Source organism: Lepidochelys kempii, chromosome 12, assembly GCF_965140265.1.
Source record: "Lepidochelys kempii isolate rLepKem1 chromosome 12, rLepKem1.hap2, whole genome shotgun sequence".
In the NCBI taxonomy this organism is placed as follows: Eukaryota; Metazoa; Chordata; order Testudines; family Cheloniidae; genus Lepidochelys; species Lepidochelys kempii.
Genome location: NC_133267.1, coordinates 19491234 through 19507535, shown reverse-complemented (window position 1 = coordinate 19507535; position 16302 = coordinate 19491234). Strand labels below are relative to the sequence as shown.

Sequence of the window (16302 nt, the reverse complement as noted above, 5' to 3'; positions counted from 1 at the left end):
CAGAGCCGCTGTGTCATACATCACTAGTCAAAGTGTTCTCTCGGATTATTTATTCTCTTCACAATAGAAACCTTCTTACACTGGGTCTGCCTGACATCAATGAATTTGGACAAATAATCATATTTGTACAATGTATTGAAGCTGGAGTTTCACATTTGTTCTCAGTCTAGATAGGTTATAGCTGACTATTTCTCTGCATGTAAATCTGGACAATGAAATACTAAAGTCCACAAAATCAAAATAACCTCATTATCAATGATGTGCAACCCTGTGCAAACCCTCCTTAGAGATTTGTTTACGGTCGATGTTCTCTAAACTCAAACCACCAATAAACCTACCATCCTATCCAGAAACTTATTAAGGTAACCTAGCACTTAAGTCACAACTAAATCCCATTACATTCCCTTAGGTAGGTGCATAAAGAGAATTTCAGCACAGGGGAAACAAACCCAAGCTTGCAAACTTGAGTGATTTAAAGCTAAAGACACACTGAGTTACCTAGAGACACATTTGGCTTGGGCAAATGTTTGGGCACCCAGCCTCTAAAGCCCACTTCCGCTCTTTCTGTACTGTTCTCCTCTAGCTGGTGAGTCTCCCACTCAGGCTTGTCATTTCTGATAGGTGGGATGAGTCAATGGGCCAACTATGAACCCCTTTCTGCACTGGCCCACAGTGGCATTTGTACCCCTACGTTGTCCCATGTGCCTGTTGAGAGTTCTCTGAGACAGGGGATGTCTTTTCACTGTGTAATTGTACAGCACGTAGCACAATGGGGGCCTGGTCACCAAGTGGGACCCCTAGGTGCTATTGCACTATTGTAATTTCAAAAACCTCTCTTTTATTGGCAATGTACTGAATGACCCTCTTAGCCTGGCAAAGGGAATATTCAGCAGAGATTTCTGAAGTGGATGAAATTTTCATCATTTCATTTGCAGTTCATCATTTTAGTAATTACACGAGGCACGAAGGTTATGGACAACTGCTGAATGGCAAAGAGATGGAAATGTTTAGTATCTGAAAGTTTATTCCAGTATGAAAGGAGTTATATTCCTGTATATTCCCACATCAGCAGGATTCTCCCACCCTCTGTCTCCCTAATGTACAGGGCTCTGGGATACCATGAAAATGCAATTAAATGCAGGGAAAATATACATCAACTATATTCCACTGACCACACCATTTATATTTTTCTTGCCTTTCTTTTCTTTTTCTATTCTACTCCTCTGGCCCTCTATTTTGCTTTGTATTAGGCAAGCACCTATTGCATTTTGGGAACTAGTGCTATTTCAGCAATAAATAATGAACAGATAACTTTAATCTTCTCTTCACATTCTCTGTCCCGATAGTCCCTTCTTTCCATCTACCCCTCTTTGGTTGCCTTTTACTTCCTCTGAAGAGGTACACTGCTCTCTCTTTTTATGAATTTTGCCAGATAGACGTAGTCTCTCATTTCCGTCCTCCATAGTCATTTTTCCTGCATCATGCAGGGAGGCAGAACTTTTCTTGTCATGCTGGTTTAGTGCATTATGGCATGTAATAACCTTTGGTACCAGTGTCTTTCTCCTGCTTCTAAATTTCACATGTGAAAATGGCCATTTGGCAGAAATTTCATAAAGCAACATTTCTGCATCTACAAATGTGGATAAAAATTATATTTTTGCATGAAATTCTGTGAATATGTTTTTAGAATCATAGAATATCAGGGTTGGAAGGGACCTCAGAAGGTCATCTAGTCCAACCCCCTGCTCAAAGCAGGACCAATCCCCATCTCAATTATCCCAGCCAGGGCTTTGTCAAGCCTGACCTTGAAAACCTCTAAGGAAGGAGATTCCACCACCTTCCTAGGTAACCCATTCCAGTGCTTCACCACCCTCCTAGTGAAATCCCATCCTCTCTCTCAGTTCCAGGGCAGTCACCTGGCACAAACACACCAAAAGCCATGAATAAGGTGCTGAAAAACACCTGGAAATGTGGGCTATTCATGTCGAATATTTATGGACCTATGTACTTACCACTTCCAATGAAATCTATTTTGCTCACAGTAGGACTACAGGGTCAGATTACAGAATCATAGAAGATTAGGGTTGAAAGAGACCTCAGGAGGTCATCTAGTCCAACCCCCTGCTCAAAGCACGACCAACCCCAATTAAATCATTCCAGCCAGGGCTTTGTCAAGCTGGGCCTTAAAAACCTCTAAGGATAGAGACTCCACCACCTCCCTAAGTAACCCATTCCAGTCCCTCACCACCCTCCTAGTGAAATAGTTTTTCCTAATATCCAACCAAGACCCCCCAACACTGCAACTTGAGACCATTGCTCCTTGTTCTGTCATCTGCCACCCCTGAGAACAGCAGAGCTCCATTCTCTTTGGAAGCCCTCTTCAGGTAGTTGAAGGCTGCTATCAAATCCCCCCTTACTCTTCTATTCTGCAGACTAAATAAGCCCGGTTCCCTCAGCCTCTCCTCATAAATCATGTGCCCCAGCCCCCAATCATTTTTATGGCCTTCCGCTGGACTCTTTCCAGTTTGTCCACATCCTTTCTGTAGTGGGGGGTCCAAAATTGAAGGCAATACTCCAGATGTGGCCTCAAATAGAGGGGAATAATCACTTCCCTCAATCTGCTGGCAATGCTTCTACTAATGCAGACAAATATGCCATTTGCCTTCTTGGCAACAAGAGCCCACTGTTGACTCACATCCAACTTCTCATCCACTGTAATCCCCAGGTCCTTATCTGCAGAACTGCCGCTTAGCCAGTCAGTCCCCAGCCTGTAGCAGTGCATGGGATTCTTCCATCCCAAATGCAGAGCTCCCCCTCCCCTTCAAAAATCATAACTAACACTTGAAAGGGACCTGAGCTGCAAATTTCAGACCTACATCCAAGCACCATTAAAGTCCAGGCATATTTGTATCTGGTGTTGTAGTTTAGGCCTATCTTGGTTTAGAAAGAGCAGAGAAGTGTGTATGGGTGTGTAACTGTTCAGAATACACAGGTTTTCTGAAGGTGGTATGCGTCTACTCAAGAGTCTTATTAATAGCTAAAGTGCAGTTACTTATTAAATAAGAAATACCTTTCTGCTAAATTTTTGACTCTGGTTATCTGAAAAATAATAGTTTCATAAGAGAAAAGGAGGTAGCCCTTTAGCACTGGCAGATCCAATGTTCCTGATGCTAAATGCTAATGCACATTGCTTTAGTGTATAGCATTGGGAAATCACAGCACCAAAGCAGTCTCTTTCTATGAAAAGTGTGAATGATGAATGAGCCTGAATGATGGTTGTGTCTGCACAGTGAGCCAGAGAGAGCAGACTGCACACTTTCAAAACACCAGCATTAAAATTGTGTGTTGGCAGCACTGAGACAAAGGCGAAGAACACAATTTACAGCAACAAGAGGTTGAAGGAGTGAGGTGCAGCACAGCAAACACTTTATTATGTGCCCTCTATCCGCAGTGCATAGTAAATGGCACAGTGAATGAAAGCATCTAAAATGTCCTTCTCAGGGTGGTGAAGTTTTGTCAGATCAATCCCTCCTCTGAACAGTGCTTGAAGCCTGAAGCTATTCAAAACTAAAACCCTTTAGGAAACTTTAATGCGCCTGGGATTGGGGATAATACCTCTTCACTGTCCAACTTTTTGAGTCTAATCATCAATTATTTTGGTAATTAATTGATCTTTAAATATTCATGGTAAATAGGCCCAATGGCCTGTGATGGGATGTTAGATGGGGTAGGATCTGAGTTACTACAGAAAATTCTTTCCTGGGTATCTGGCTGGTGAATCTTGCCCATATGCTCAGGGTTTAGCTGATCACCCTATTTAGGCTCAGGAAGGAATTTTCCTCCAGGACAGATTGGAAGAGGCCCTGGAGGTTTTTCGCCTTCCTCTGTAGCATGGGGCGCGGGTCACTTGCTGGAGGATTCTCTGCTCCTTGAAGTCTTTAAACCACAATTTGAGGACTTCAATAGCTCAGACATAGGGATGAGGTTTTTTGCAGGAGTGGGTGGGTGAGATTCTGTGGCCTGCGTTGTGCAGGAGGTCGGACTAGATGACCATAATGGTCCCTTCTGACCTTCGTATCTATGAATTACTTTTGCTTAGATTATTGGCTCATATTCCCAGCTTATGCATTGCCCAGATAATTCAATAATACCTGCTACATACCAGTACGAATACCATACAAGTGCTGTAGTCCTTCCCGCCTCTATGCCGCCAACCAGGAGGTTATAGGTCTCTTCCCTCCAACATTGGGACACTGGCACCTTCAGCTCCAGCGTTCCAGTTCTGGGAGGTCACCTCACACCTGGGTCCACACCTTCCAGCACTGGAAGGGCCTGACCTGGTGAGAACCCCTCACCCCAAAAGCATTGGCACCAAAGATAGGAGACATGACAAATTACTAAAACATTGTTAGATGCTCAGTTTTTAAGTGGCTGGTGCTGGGCACCGGAGAACTGGTGCAGCACTGTGCTTCATTGACATAGTGTAGTTCAACAGGCAGTAACAAGGGGAGGAGATACTTGCCACTCTCTTCATAGTTTTCCAGTTAGGGAGGGTCCCTCATCTGAATTCCTCTTGTATGAGGATCCTTCAGCCTCCACCCTATATGGAGCCAAGGGAGGAGAGCCAAAAGGAGCAGAAGGCAGAAAGAAGTAGCTCAGAACAGACCGAGTGGGGCTAAAGATCTGGCCCCAAACATTTTAATTAAGCTGGCGTGACTTGAAATAATATTATACACTCCTTTTTTCCATCTGGGTATGAAAGTCATTAAGATGCCATTCTCCATGTTATTTATAATCACTCTCTGCATGAGATCCAGCCAAGACATGGGTAATATTTTATGTTACTCAGCATGGCTATGAATGGAAAACATAAGGACGCTGCACAACATTATTCATATCCTAGGAATAGGGTGGTTTTCTGTTGCTGGGTTGTGGGGTTTGGAGGGGAGGGGAAGGCAATTTGCACAGCTAATTTGTCTGCACTACATGATAATTAAGGAGAACATTTTAAGGCTCTGGTATAATTCAAAAGATGGTTAGTGTCCTTACCAGGCCAGGTGGGGGTCAGTCTTTGCTGGACACTTCTAATTCACAGAAGCATTAAAGTATTTTATGTCACATTTAGCTAGTTAATGCCTAACAGAGATGTGCAGAAAGGCTATGCTAGCCTTTAATGGTATGTTTAACAAAGCAGGTAATGGATACAATGGGATTTCACTGCATTTCATTTTAAACAAGCTAAGAGCGCTGATGAAAAACCCCCACACTGAGGAGCTCTTACATAATCTAGATCTCCAAATATATTGGAACTTTTTATACAAATCTAGATTGCCATCTGACATCCCTTCATTTAATGCTTTAGTTTTTGCTGGTCACAGATACTGTTCTCCCATGAAACCAAGAAGTCATACTGATAATTTTCATGTGGTTTAAGCGTGCATGTTTCAAGTACTACAATTTTAGTCATGATTCTGAAGGTCTGGTAAGCTGCACATTTGGATTATGCTTTGAAACTGTTCATCTTATGGAGTGTTCCTTCTTCACAGCATATGCTTTATGGCTGCTACCTCTTCAGGTTTTTTATCTGCTTACTGTTCCTATGTATCAGTAAACCAGATTTCCTGGTCGGTACTTCACAGAGACACACAGACAGCTTATTCAGAAATCCCTTACGTAGATCTGAGTAAAAGTATAGATATATATTATATGAATTACTTTGACATATGAAAGAGTTAACTTTTGGGTCTTGAAGGACTCTTCCAAGTATCCACAATGTCAGGTATGCTGCTGTAGGATGTATACAAAATGTGACACATTTTTCTATATGTTATTTTCCTGGGCAATATTACTACATCTGGTGGTGTCATTCAGGCTGATCAATGGACTAAGGCTGCAGAAGAGGAAGCCACAGAACAGGATTATATTCCAAATGATTTGCAATTCAGTAAGCAATACACCCAAACAGCTACAGGGCTTGGAGTGACCTACTAGAGCAATCATTTACAGACTGGTGATGTTGGGGTTTTCTTTATCTAATCTAAAGCTCCAGTCCCTGGAAACAAGGACTGAGAGCAAAGAGTAAGCCACCATTCCTCAGCTTCCTTCAGTGGGAGCTGCTTTGGTATCTAGGCCAATGACCTCTCATCATCCTAGCACAGCTGCCTGTGAAAATATAAGGGATACTATTCCTTTATGGTAGTATCTGTTGGTAAACATTAAACCTTTTAGTCCTTTTCTTTCTGTATATTTGATTCATTGAGATATCAACTATTCTTTAGAACCTTTTATTAACAAAGAGTATGTTGAATTCTAAGGCCCAGAATACTGGTTCTTGACCTGTACGTAAGTAACCCTATTCAGGGATTCTATGAATTAAACTGTATCTACTAATCCGTGGCATCACATCTATTAAAAAACTCCAGATATTGTTGGAAACTATCCTCTTAACATACATTGCTTACGTAAGCATATATAAACCTGGGAACCTGATTGTTAAAGCAGATGTTTCCTATCAGGGAATCAACAGGGAAGAACGATTATGGGGGAAGAAAGACTCAATATTATCTTGAAGATATTGTTAGTTCTTTCTGCTGGAAAATGTATAAGAAAAATTGGGGCCAGAGGCCTGCAGCTGGCTGACTGATTAGCCTTACCTGCTACACCTGGGAAAAGAGCAGGAACTTGATTGATCCTTTATAAAAGAGGGCAGCAGGAGGAGTAGAGTTTCAATTTCTTTAAAACCTAGTACTACAGGCCTCCCCCTGAGCTCACTTCCCCCCTACTCTTCCACTCTGTTGCTTGCTTGCTCGCTCGCTCACTGACTGTCCCCTCTGCCCCTGTTCCCCCCTCTCCCAGGATTCACATGCCACCTGGAGAGCCAGGCTGGGAGCTGACTTGGAACCTGCTTGCCTGCCCATGAGACAATCCCGACTGAGAAGCGGCTGATGTGAGTTGATGACTCAGCCCCCCCACACACACACACAATGGTCCCTCCCAGTCCCTATGCCCTGCGTCAGGCTGGCAGTCGCATTTGCAGTGACCCCCTTCTGGCAGCCCAGCAGGCAGTAACCGGACTTTTGGTGTCTAGTCAGTACTTCTGACTGGACACCCTACAGGTCCTGTTTCAATTGGACTTTCCAGTCAAAATCCAGGGACCTGGCAACCCTAACTGCAAGAGATAGAAATACCCTCTAGAAAGCTGAGGGGCTGTGCTCCCAATTGCCCCAGGGAGTAAGCTGGCTCAGCAACAGCAAAACTTGGTCCAGTAGAAGGTGGGCACTATAAGACAGGCCCTAATCCTTTACAACATTGCATAGGAAAGAGGCTTGGAGCAGTCTTCATTTGTTAGCCCCAGCTTCCTACCCATAGCAGCAGGACTGGACTTTCACCACTAAACATGCCACTCCAAATATTTACATGTACAGTACAACTGGATGTGCAAAATAAAAAATAGCAATGTGTATTGGATAGGGGCACTGGACTGCAAGTCAGGAAACCTGGGTTTGATTCTTGGATCTGTCACTTGCCTGCTGTTTGCAGTGTTGTCATACCCATGTAGGTCCCAGGATAGAAGAGAGACAAGGCGAGTGTGGTAACATCTCTTATTGGCCCAAACTTCTGTTTGTGAAAGAGACAAGCTTTCAAGCTCCACGTCACTAACTTTCTGGGTTTCATTTTTTTTACATTTGTAAAATGTGAGATATTCTACTGCCCTCTTTTCTAAAATGCTTTCAAATCTTTGCCTGAAAAATGCTATATAACAGCTAAGTACTGTATTATCATTCTATGCATTCAATTGAATGCCTAATTTGCAAACACAATTGTCACACTTGTTTGCACATTGGGCAATCATATGTGCATAAGTTCATTTGTGCAAGCAATTACCAAATTGGTTTGTACAGTATCAGTCAACATTTCCCCCAAAGGTTTTCAAATCTAGCCGTAGATGAAGTCCAATACCCCAAAAAACAATCACCTTGTAAATAATATAGTGAACCATATTGGAGAAACATCTTACATTTGATTTTGATGCATCATATAAGCAGCCATTTTATAGATATAGCACCATAACAATGATGTAAATTTGAAGTAAGTGCATATATTAAAAAAAGCCAGCAAGGTTTAAAGATTCTTCTATGGAAGAACAAAATAACCAAATATTGTTTGAGTTTCCAATTATTTCTTTTTCTGATCTGAGAGACCTAATGAAAAAATATCCCAAGTAAGTACATGTAATACTTTTGCTCTGAATTAGATATCAAATTAAAAAGGGGGGAATATATATAATGTTATTTTGATGTTAAATGGCCAGTACCAAGTGTCCCAAGTAATTATACCTGGGCCAATCCACCTAATCTATCTGAGTGTTTATCACCACTGTACCAAGACATCATAGGAAAAGCTTAAATATAGTAAGAACTCATATACCAATGTAGTAGATCTAGTTCTCCCTCTTTAAAAAGCTATTTCACAGAGTAACATATAACCAAGTAGGCATGCTAATTTGCAAAAAAGAGCAAAACTAATATGAACCTTTTGATATATTTTAACAATTTGGATAGATTGCTATATGAAAAAGACATAGTCCATAGGCATAGACATAATAGTCATGCAATAATTACGAAAAGAATTAATATTTTATGCAACAAAACATCCAATCCAAAGAACAATGCTGCCTCTATTCCACTAACCTTCCACTGTGTTTGTGTGTGCTCTCTTATAAAATGTACATTATTTATATTACTAGCAAATCCACTCATGCCAATTCACATCAATTATACACCAGCGCTTATATCTGATTGATATTAATAGAATAATAGTAATGTAGGGCTGGAAGGGACTTTGAGAAGTCATCTAGTCCAGCCCTCTGTGCTAAAGCAGGACTAAATATATCTAGACCATCCCTGACAGGTGTTTGTCAAACCTGTTCTTAAAAATAATCTCCAATGATGGGGATTATTCCACAGCCTCCCTTGGAAGCCTGTTCCAGAGCTTAACTATCCTTATAGTTGGAAAATTTGCCCTAATATCTAACTGACATCTTCCTTGCTGCAGATTAAGCCCATTACTTCTTGTCATAGCTTCAGTGGATATGGAGAACAATTGACCACAGTTCTCCTTACAACAGCCCTTAGCATATTTGAAGACTGTTTATCAGGTCCCCTCCCTCATTCTTGTTTTCTCAAGACTGAGCATGCCCAGTTTTTTTAACCTTTCCACATAGGTCAGGTTTTGGAAACATTTTATTATTTGTTTTATTATTTATTATTCTCTCTCCAATTTGTCCATGTCTTTCTTAAAGTGTGGCACCCAGAACTGGATATAGAACTCCAGCTGAGCCCTCACCCAAGTAAAGAGGGACAATTATATCTCATACTTACATAGGACACTCCAGTTAATACATCCCAGAATGATATTAATCTTTTTTACAATTGTACCACATTGTCGGCTCATATTCAAGTTTTGATCCACTATAATCTCCAGATACTTTTCAATTGTACTATTGCCTAGCCAATTATTCCCCATTTCGTAGTTGTGCATTTGATTTTTCCTTCAAGTGTAGTACTTTGCACTTGTCTTTACGGAATTTCATCTTGTTGATTTCAGACCAATTCTCCAATTTGTCAAGGTCATATTGAATTCAACCCTGTCTTCAAAAGTGCCAGCAATGCCTCCCAGCTTGATGTCATCTGCAGATTCTATAAGCATACCCTCTATTCTATTATCCAAGTCATTCATGAAAATATAGACTAGTACTGGACCCAGGCAGACCCCTGCTGGACCCCACTAGATACTTTCCCCTAGTTTGACAGCAAACTATTGATAACTATTCTTTGAGCGTGGTCTTTCAACCTGTTTTGCACCCACTTGATAGACATTTCATCTAGACCACACTTCCATAGTTTGCTTGTGAGAAACTCACGTGGAACTGTGTCTTACTAAAATCAAGATATATCATGTCTACAGCTTCCCCCTATCCACTAGGCCAGTAACTTTGTCAAATAATCATTAAAAGTCATGATTTGGCATGATTAATTCTTGTTTATTACTTACAGCCTTATTATCCTTTACATACTTACAAACTGATTAATCATTTGTTCCAGTATCATTCCAGGTATCGAAATTAGGCTGACTGGTCTATAATTCCCTGTGTCCTTTTTAAAGTTAAAAGTATTATGTTTGCCTTTCTCCAGTCTTTTGGGACCTCACCAGTCCTCCAGGAGTTCCCAAAGATAATCACTAATGATTCTGAGATTGCTTCCACTAGTTTCTTAAGTACACTAGAATGAACTTCATCAGGCCCTGCCAACTTGAATATATCTAACTTATCTAAATATTTTTAACTTTTCCCTATTTTAACTAGCATTCCTCCCCCCTTATTGTTAGCATTAATTATGCTGAGTATCTGTTGACCTTTAACCTTTTTAGTGAAGACAAACTAAATAGGCATTAAATACCTCAGCCTTCTTGATATTACCCATTATTAGTTCTCTTTCCCCAACAAGTAGTGGATCTACACTTTCCTTTGTCTTTCTCTTGATCCTAATGTATTTACAGAACATTTTTCTAATTGCCTTTTATGTCTCTTGTGAGATGGGACTCATTTTGTTCCTTAGCCTTTCTGATTTTGTCCCTACCTGCTGGCAGTATTCTTTTGTATTCATCCAGAGCAATTTGTCTATGTTTCCACTTATCTGTAGGATTTCTTTCTAATTAACAGGTCATTGAAGAGCTCCTGATGGAGCCATATTGACCTCTTACTATTCTTCCTATCTTTCCTTTACATCAGGATACTTTGCTGTTGCACCTTTAATATTGTCTGTTTGAGAAACTGCCAGCTCTCCTGAACTCCCCTTTCCCTTAGATTTTCTCCCTATAGGGCCTTGCCTACCAGTTCTCTGAGTGGGATCATAATTGTATAATATCATGATAGTCTCTTTTAAAAACCCTTTAGAATCTTCTTTTTAAATAGAAAAAAAAATCATGAAACAAAATGAAAGACCCATCCCTACTGCTCTTCATTGGAAACACTTCCATGGACACCAGAGGCAGCAGAACAGTGCCCTCAGTCTTTGTGTTTTTCCTATACCAATGCTCAGCTCAACAAGAATCTCATTTGAATAGGTCATTGGGCCTCTGTCACATTATCTTGTAGCATCTCAGCCTAGAACCAGCCATAATTGTTCAGTTGGTGCATTATTCATTTTCCAGAAAGGGGTGAAAACCCCAAAAGCTTTGCCTGTGTTGCATAGATGATAAAGACATTTCAGCTGGAATAGAATTCATAAAAACGTTTTATGTTTGATTCTGCTAATGGAGTGAGAGTGCCATCACTCCCGTCTACTGGTAGAATAAGGAAAAAGCTGCCACAATCATTTAGTTGTAGTCAAAGTAGTGCCACAGTGATCCCCTAAGGCTGCTTTCTGAAGCTGGAAATAAAGGATTTTTTCTCCCTTGATTTGTTATGCCAAGAAAAGATAATGCAGCACATTCAGTTAACATTTGTCACTGAAGCACATTATCCCTCCAGGAGTAATATGGGGAGTAGCACAGACCTAGTGTTTCAAATTAACCAGGGATAGGATCAGGGCCAGCTCTACTGGTTTTGCCACCCCAAGCAGTGCGCCGAATTGCCGCCACTGCAAGCGGCTGAAGATAGAAGTTGCCCCCGCCCCCTCCTGGGGTTGTGTAGGAATTTTTGTTACCAGAATGGGGTCATGGTGTACTAAAGCTTGAGAACCCCTGAGATAGAGCATTATAGTTAGGATTTCTGTGATTATTTTTTGGAAATTCAGTTTATTTTACACATAAATAAATATTCATATGTATATCTTAATCAATTCGGCTGCTTCCATGATCTCATTTTCTGCCGTCCTATCTATTCACCCTTCAGAAACATGCTTTCTTCTCATTTTGTCCACCAAGCACTCAATATCATCTGCTGTTCCTCTCAAATGCAAACATCCTTGTTTTCTTGAGCTAACAGTACCCCTTAGTGGTTCTGTGCTATCTCTCTGCTGTTAAATGTGCCTTGTTAAAGACTTCCTCTTGTATTCCCATTGGAAGGCCAGAAGTGTAACAGCTGACTCATCAAGGTAGTAAAAGGAAGACAATTTTTTAAGGTGACTTTGTTCAGAGTTCAAATTTCTATTGGACAACTTAGTCCCACTTTACAGCATACAAAAAGAATGCAGATATTAGGATTTTTCAACATTAAAGCACTACTTTAGCTACACCGCTGACATTCTATAAGATGGGAAATTGTAGCTATATGAATGAAGGAAATGAAAAGCTTAATGGTAACCCATGACAGGTGAATCTCAAGAGGTTTGGCAGTATGGTTATGTTCAAACAAGCACCCAGAAATGTAGGTACTTATCAGAGGTCTGCAAATTTGGGCTCAATCTCATGAGAACCCTTTCTGCTGTAACATTTCCAGCCTTATTCTTCTGATCAGTCTGGAAATACCATGGGAACAATTTCTGACTCCATCCCCAGACAGAATAAAGAATTAAAAGGGATGAGAAAATGCAATATACATATTTTAAAACAAATTTGTTGAAACAATAAATGTGTTCCAATATCAAGTGTGGATTCAAATTTGTTCCTATTTTCCCTGACTGATTTTTCACATCCATTTTGTTAAGTGAAGTTACGTGCTTCTAGGAGTGTACTAGCAGCTGCTGCTATCAGAGTTAAAACGGTTTTGAAACATTTTCCACTTTAACAGCAACATGCACATTTTTTTAAACGTGCATCATTCTTTCAAAATGAAGCAAAAGATGAACTCTCACCTACACAATATACACAAAACTACTCACTGTATTACTCAATATATTAAGATTCAAGCATGAAGTTAGAAATGCTAAATAAACCTTGAGTTATGTTAAGGTATCCAAAGGTTTTGGTGGATCAGTAAGTTATTCCTCATGCATCCTGTAAGATTTGGGGCAATATAAATCCTACTAAAAACCTGGACAGCTTAGTTATTCAAATAAATCCTTACATTGGCAGGTGGTAAAAGAATCCAAAGCTTGCTTTATTTTCAAGGAACCGCAGCTTAGTGTCAGGAATTTCTAAGTACAGGCTAAATGAACCCCGTTGTATAAGCATTCCAATTAGTTAGGGCTGTTAGCATGTAAAGTAAGGAAGAGCGCTCCAAAAAGTTTCTAAAGCACTATTAATGCCAGTCTTGCAAACATTCAGAGAGACAAACTCCAGAAGCAATTTTAGTTGAAGCAGAAAGAAGGAGGCCACAGGAGACTGTGCAGCAACCCATGAGTTACTTGTGCTGTATTATTTTGATAATTAAGTAATAAAATTTAAATAAGTGCTATACTAGGAACCTACTGAAATGAGTCAGGTACAGTATATGACAGGTCTCTGACCCTAAGGGCACCTATATTTGTGAGCAGTAGACCCACCTTTAAAAAAAAAATTTCAACTAGGCACAAATGGTAAGGGACAGTACACAGACAAAACCAAATAAAAATATTCATCTTTTAATAATGACAAGATTAAGTGCCTATCTGTTTAAAGTAATTCAGCTTGTTCTTAGAGGTGGCCTGAAAATTCTTCTCATATCCCTGGAAAAGTTCCAAGATTTCAAAATTTTTCTGTATAGTGAATTGGGACAAAGTCAAAATCACAAACAGTTTTGTGAACAGATAACCCAAATAAATTTTGGTATGGGGCAATCAAAGCATTTCATTTTTATTTCAACCTTTAAAACATTATTTTACCATAATTAGCTTACATTTTGAAACAAAAAGTCACTTCAAACTGAAATAAAATCCCCTATTTGTTTAGAAAATCTCAAAATGGAACCCTTCAACAATTTCAAAAAATTTTCCACAATTTATGAACCAAGAAATTTGTGAAAACTGACCTTTTACAGCAAACACTTTCAGTTTTAACAAAACCCATTGCCATAGTCTTCTGGGAGAGGTGCACTTCTTTCTCCCTCTGGGTCCACCACTTCATAGCCAGTTAGTTTTCCTCTGACTCTGCCATGAGTTCTGCAAACATCTCATCCCGAGTCTCTTTTTCTTCCCCTCAGGTCATCCAGCCTGTCAGCAGTGCATTAGAGGCCCTGTCCTTGATGTTCTGGCTGTTGCAGGGGCTGTGGCTGGGGGCAAGGGTGGGGGACAGTTGTTTATTGTTCATATCCCAGACAAGTCATGATGGCTTTTTTTAGTATCAATATGTGACCTTATCTCCCTGACACTCTTCCCATTCTTGGGGAAACCTTAGAGATAGGTGGCCTGCGAATGCAGAAGATGCTGAGTGCATTTGGATTTCAGTCTACTCCAGTGCTAATAGCATGAAAGCAGATACAGTAGTCAGGCTATGTTCCAGGTTTGTTTTTGCAGTTTTGTTTGTGTGCTGGACCCATTACTATGGTGTTGGAGTGTAAATCTTTTTGACATTCCCTTTAAGCTGTTCTCACTCTCGATGATGTTATGCTGAGGCGGATGAGTAGGAGGCAGAGAATGGCCTTATTCAAAAAGGCAAAGGGCAGACCAGTGAGATGCTGTGGAATTATTCACCAGGATGGTCCCCACAGAGGCACTGTGGGAGTAGAAGGGCTTTGAGACTATACCAGGGTACACAGGTGTACAGCTATTCCCTGTGATGTGCAAAACAAAATCCAGCTATTTCTCAGTCCTAAATTCTGCTATAACTACCCTGAAGACATGAAGGAAGTGCAGAGAAACACAAATTGGGTCCTACAATGGTTGTCAGCTACCATGCATGTTACAGGGCATTTGTATCTCAGTGGGCAGCAGAACGGTTTATGCCTTGACCAGGTGTGCAGTGTGCATTTATACCTCATGGATACTACAAAAGTTCTGTTCCTGTGAGCAACAGTCTCAAACTGTTGTATTTTACACAAATGAATGCTTTCATTATTTGAATCCACTGTAGGAGGCTGGGGGGGGGGGTACAGACTGTCACTGCCCCGTATTAGAGGGTACCCTTTTGAAGCAGTACAAGGGGAAGGGGATGGGTCCTAGATCACATCCACCAACAATAGTAAAAATTGTAAACATAGGTTCTTACATGCCAAAATTCCCTCCAGGGGATCTGACTCTTTGGCCGCAGCCTGGGTTTCTGGCTGGGGCTCAGGCTCAGCCGATGCAGGGCAGGAATCAGGGTCCATTGCTGAAGGGCAAGATGAGGCTGGCTTTCCAGCTGGCCATTGTCAGGGTTCTACGTCACAAAGACCCTGGCTCTCAGGAGGAAGCTCCTCTCCAGCATCCTCCTGCTCATCCTCCAATGGGTTTAGCTGGCTGTCCTGGGTGGGAGGGAGAATGCGGCAGCTGGCTCCAAAACAGCATCTGGAATGAGATGTAATATAACTGTACAATCCTAGCCAGTTAAACGGTGGATATGCGTGAGGCATGTTGTGGGGCTTCTGGAGTGCTGTCGCAATTGTTTCACCAGAGTAATGATATAGTGGGATCCAGGAACAAATAGGCAAAATCTGGCTCTGTGCCACCTTTTAAAGGGCCGAAGGGTCATCCTGGAAATTCGACAGCAGGACAGAGCAGGAACACAAGTAAACGGGTAGGTCAGTAATGGTTGATCTGCAATGCACAGTGGGATAGCCATTGGAAGCATGCAAAAAGTGGTGCACAGCAATTGCGTGAACACAAAGAAAAGACTGAATTAATTTAATTAGAAGCAAACCTAGTCCACTTTGCAAGAGGACTCCAGAGTTCTCAATAAATACAGAGTTAATGTGCAGTGACAGGTTGTGTCATGTGTTTGCAAGCCTTTTTAAACCAAATCAACTCAACTTGATGCGGTTTAAAACCCGTGTGTAGACAAGCCCTAATTCTATTCTAAATTTGTACTTGTTACAAAACCTACACCTCCCACCTTTAAGAACTGAATTCATTTCAGGTTTCTCACTGTACCATACAGACTGCATACATTAATAATTTTCATGTTTCTGTTTCAAATACTTTTTGGAAATCTAAAATATGCATACTATTTCTGCTTTCTGTGCATCATCAATTGTATAAACAATTACTTTCCCAAGTTAAGAGAGACACTGGCCACCTTTCTTGTTCTGCAATATTTCCTTCCTTGTCCAGCCCTCTGTAGCCTCATGCTTTTGAGTAATCCATACCAATTGCTTTCCTGTTTCCATTGCTACCTCCAGGAGAATGGCAGGATGTAATTCATTTGGCCTAATAGTGGGCAACATTTTTTGGACAAAAAACTTGCTCTGGCCAAAAATGCAGAATTTTTTTTGACAACACTGAAATGTGAAGGTATGTTGGTTTTACCATA

General features: G+C 40.8%; 1 long non-coding RNA gene across 1 annotated transcript in view; it reads right to left on the bottom strand.

Annotated features, from left to right (window-relative positions):
• The window catches only part of LOC140896559 (uncharacterized), a 98558-nt gene extending 83272 nt beyond the window's left edge, over positions 1 to 15286 (bottom strand). The window contains exons 1-2 of the long non-coding RNA XR_012154576.1: positions 15064 to 15286; positions 13889 to 14128 (exon numbers count right to left, since the gene is read on the bottom strand). This is a non-coding gene — a long non-coding RNA (uncharacterized lncRNA). The remainder of the gene's footprint in view (positions 1 to 13888; positions 14129 to 15063) is intronic.
• Positions 15287 to 16302: the final 1016 nt, after the last annotated feature.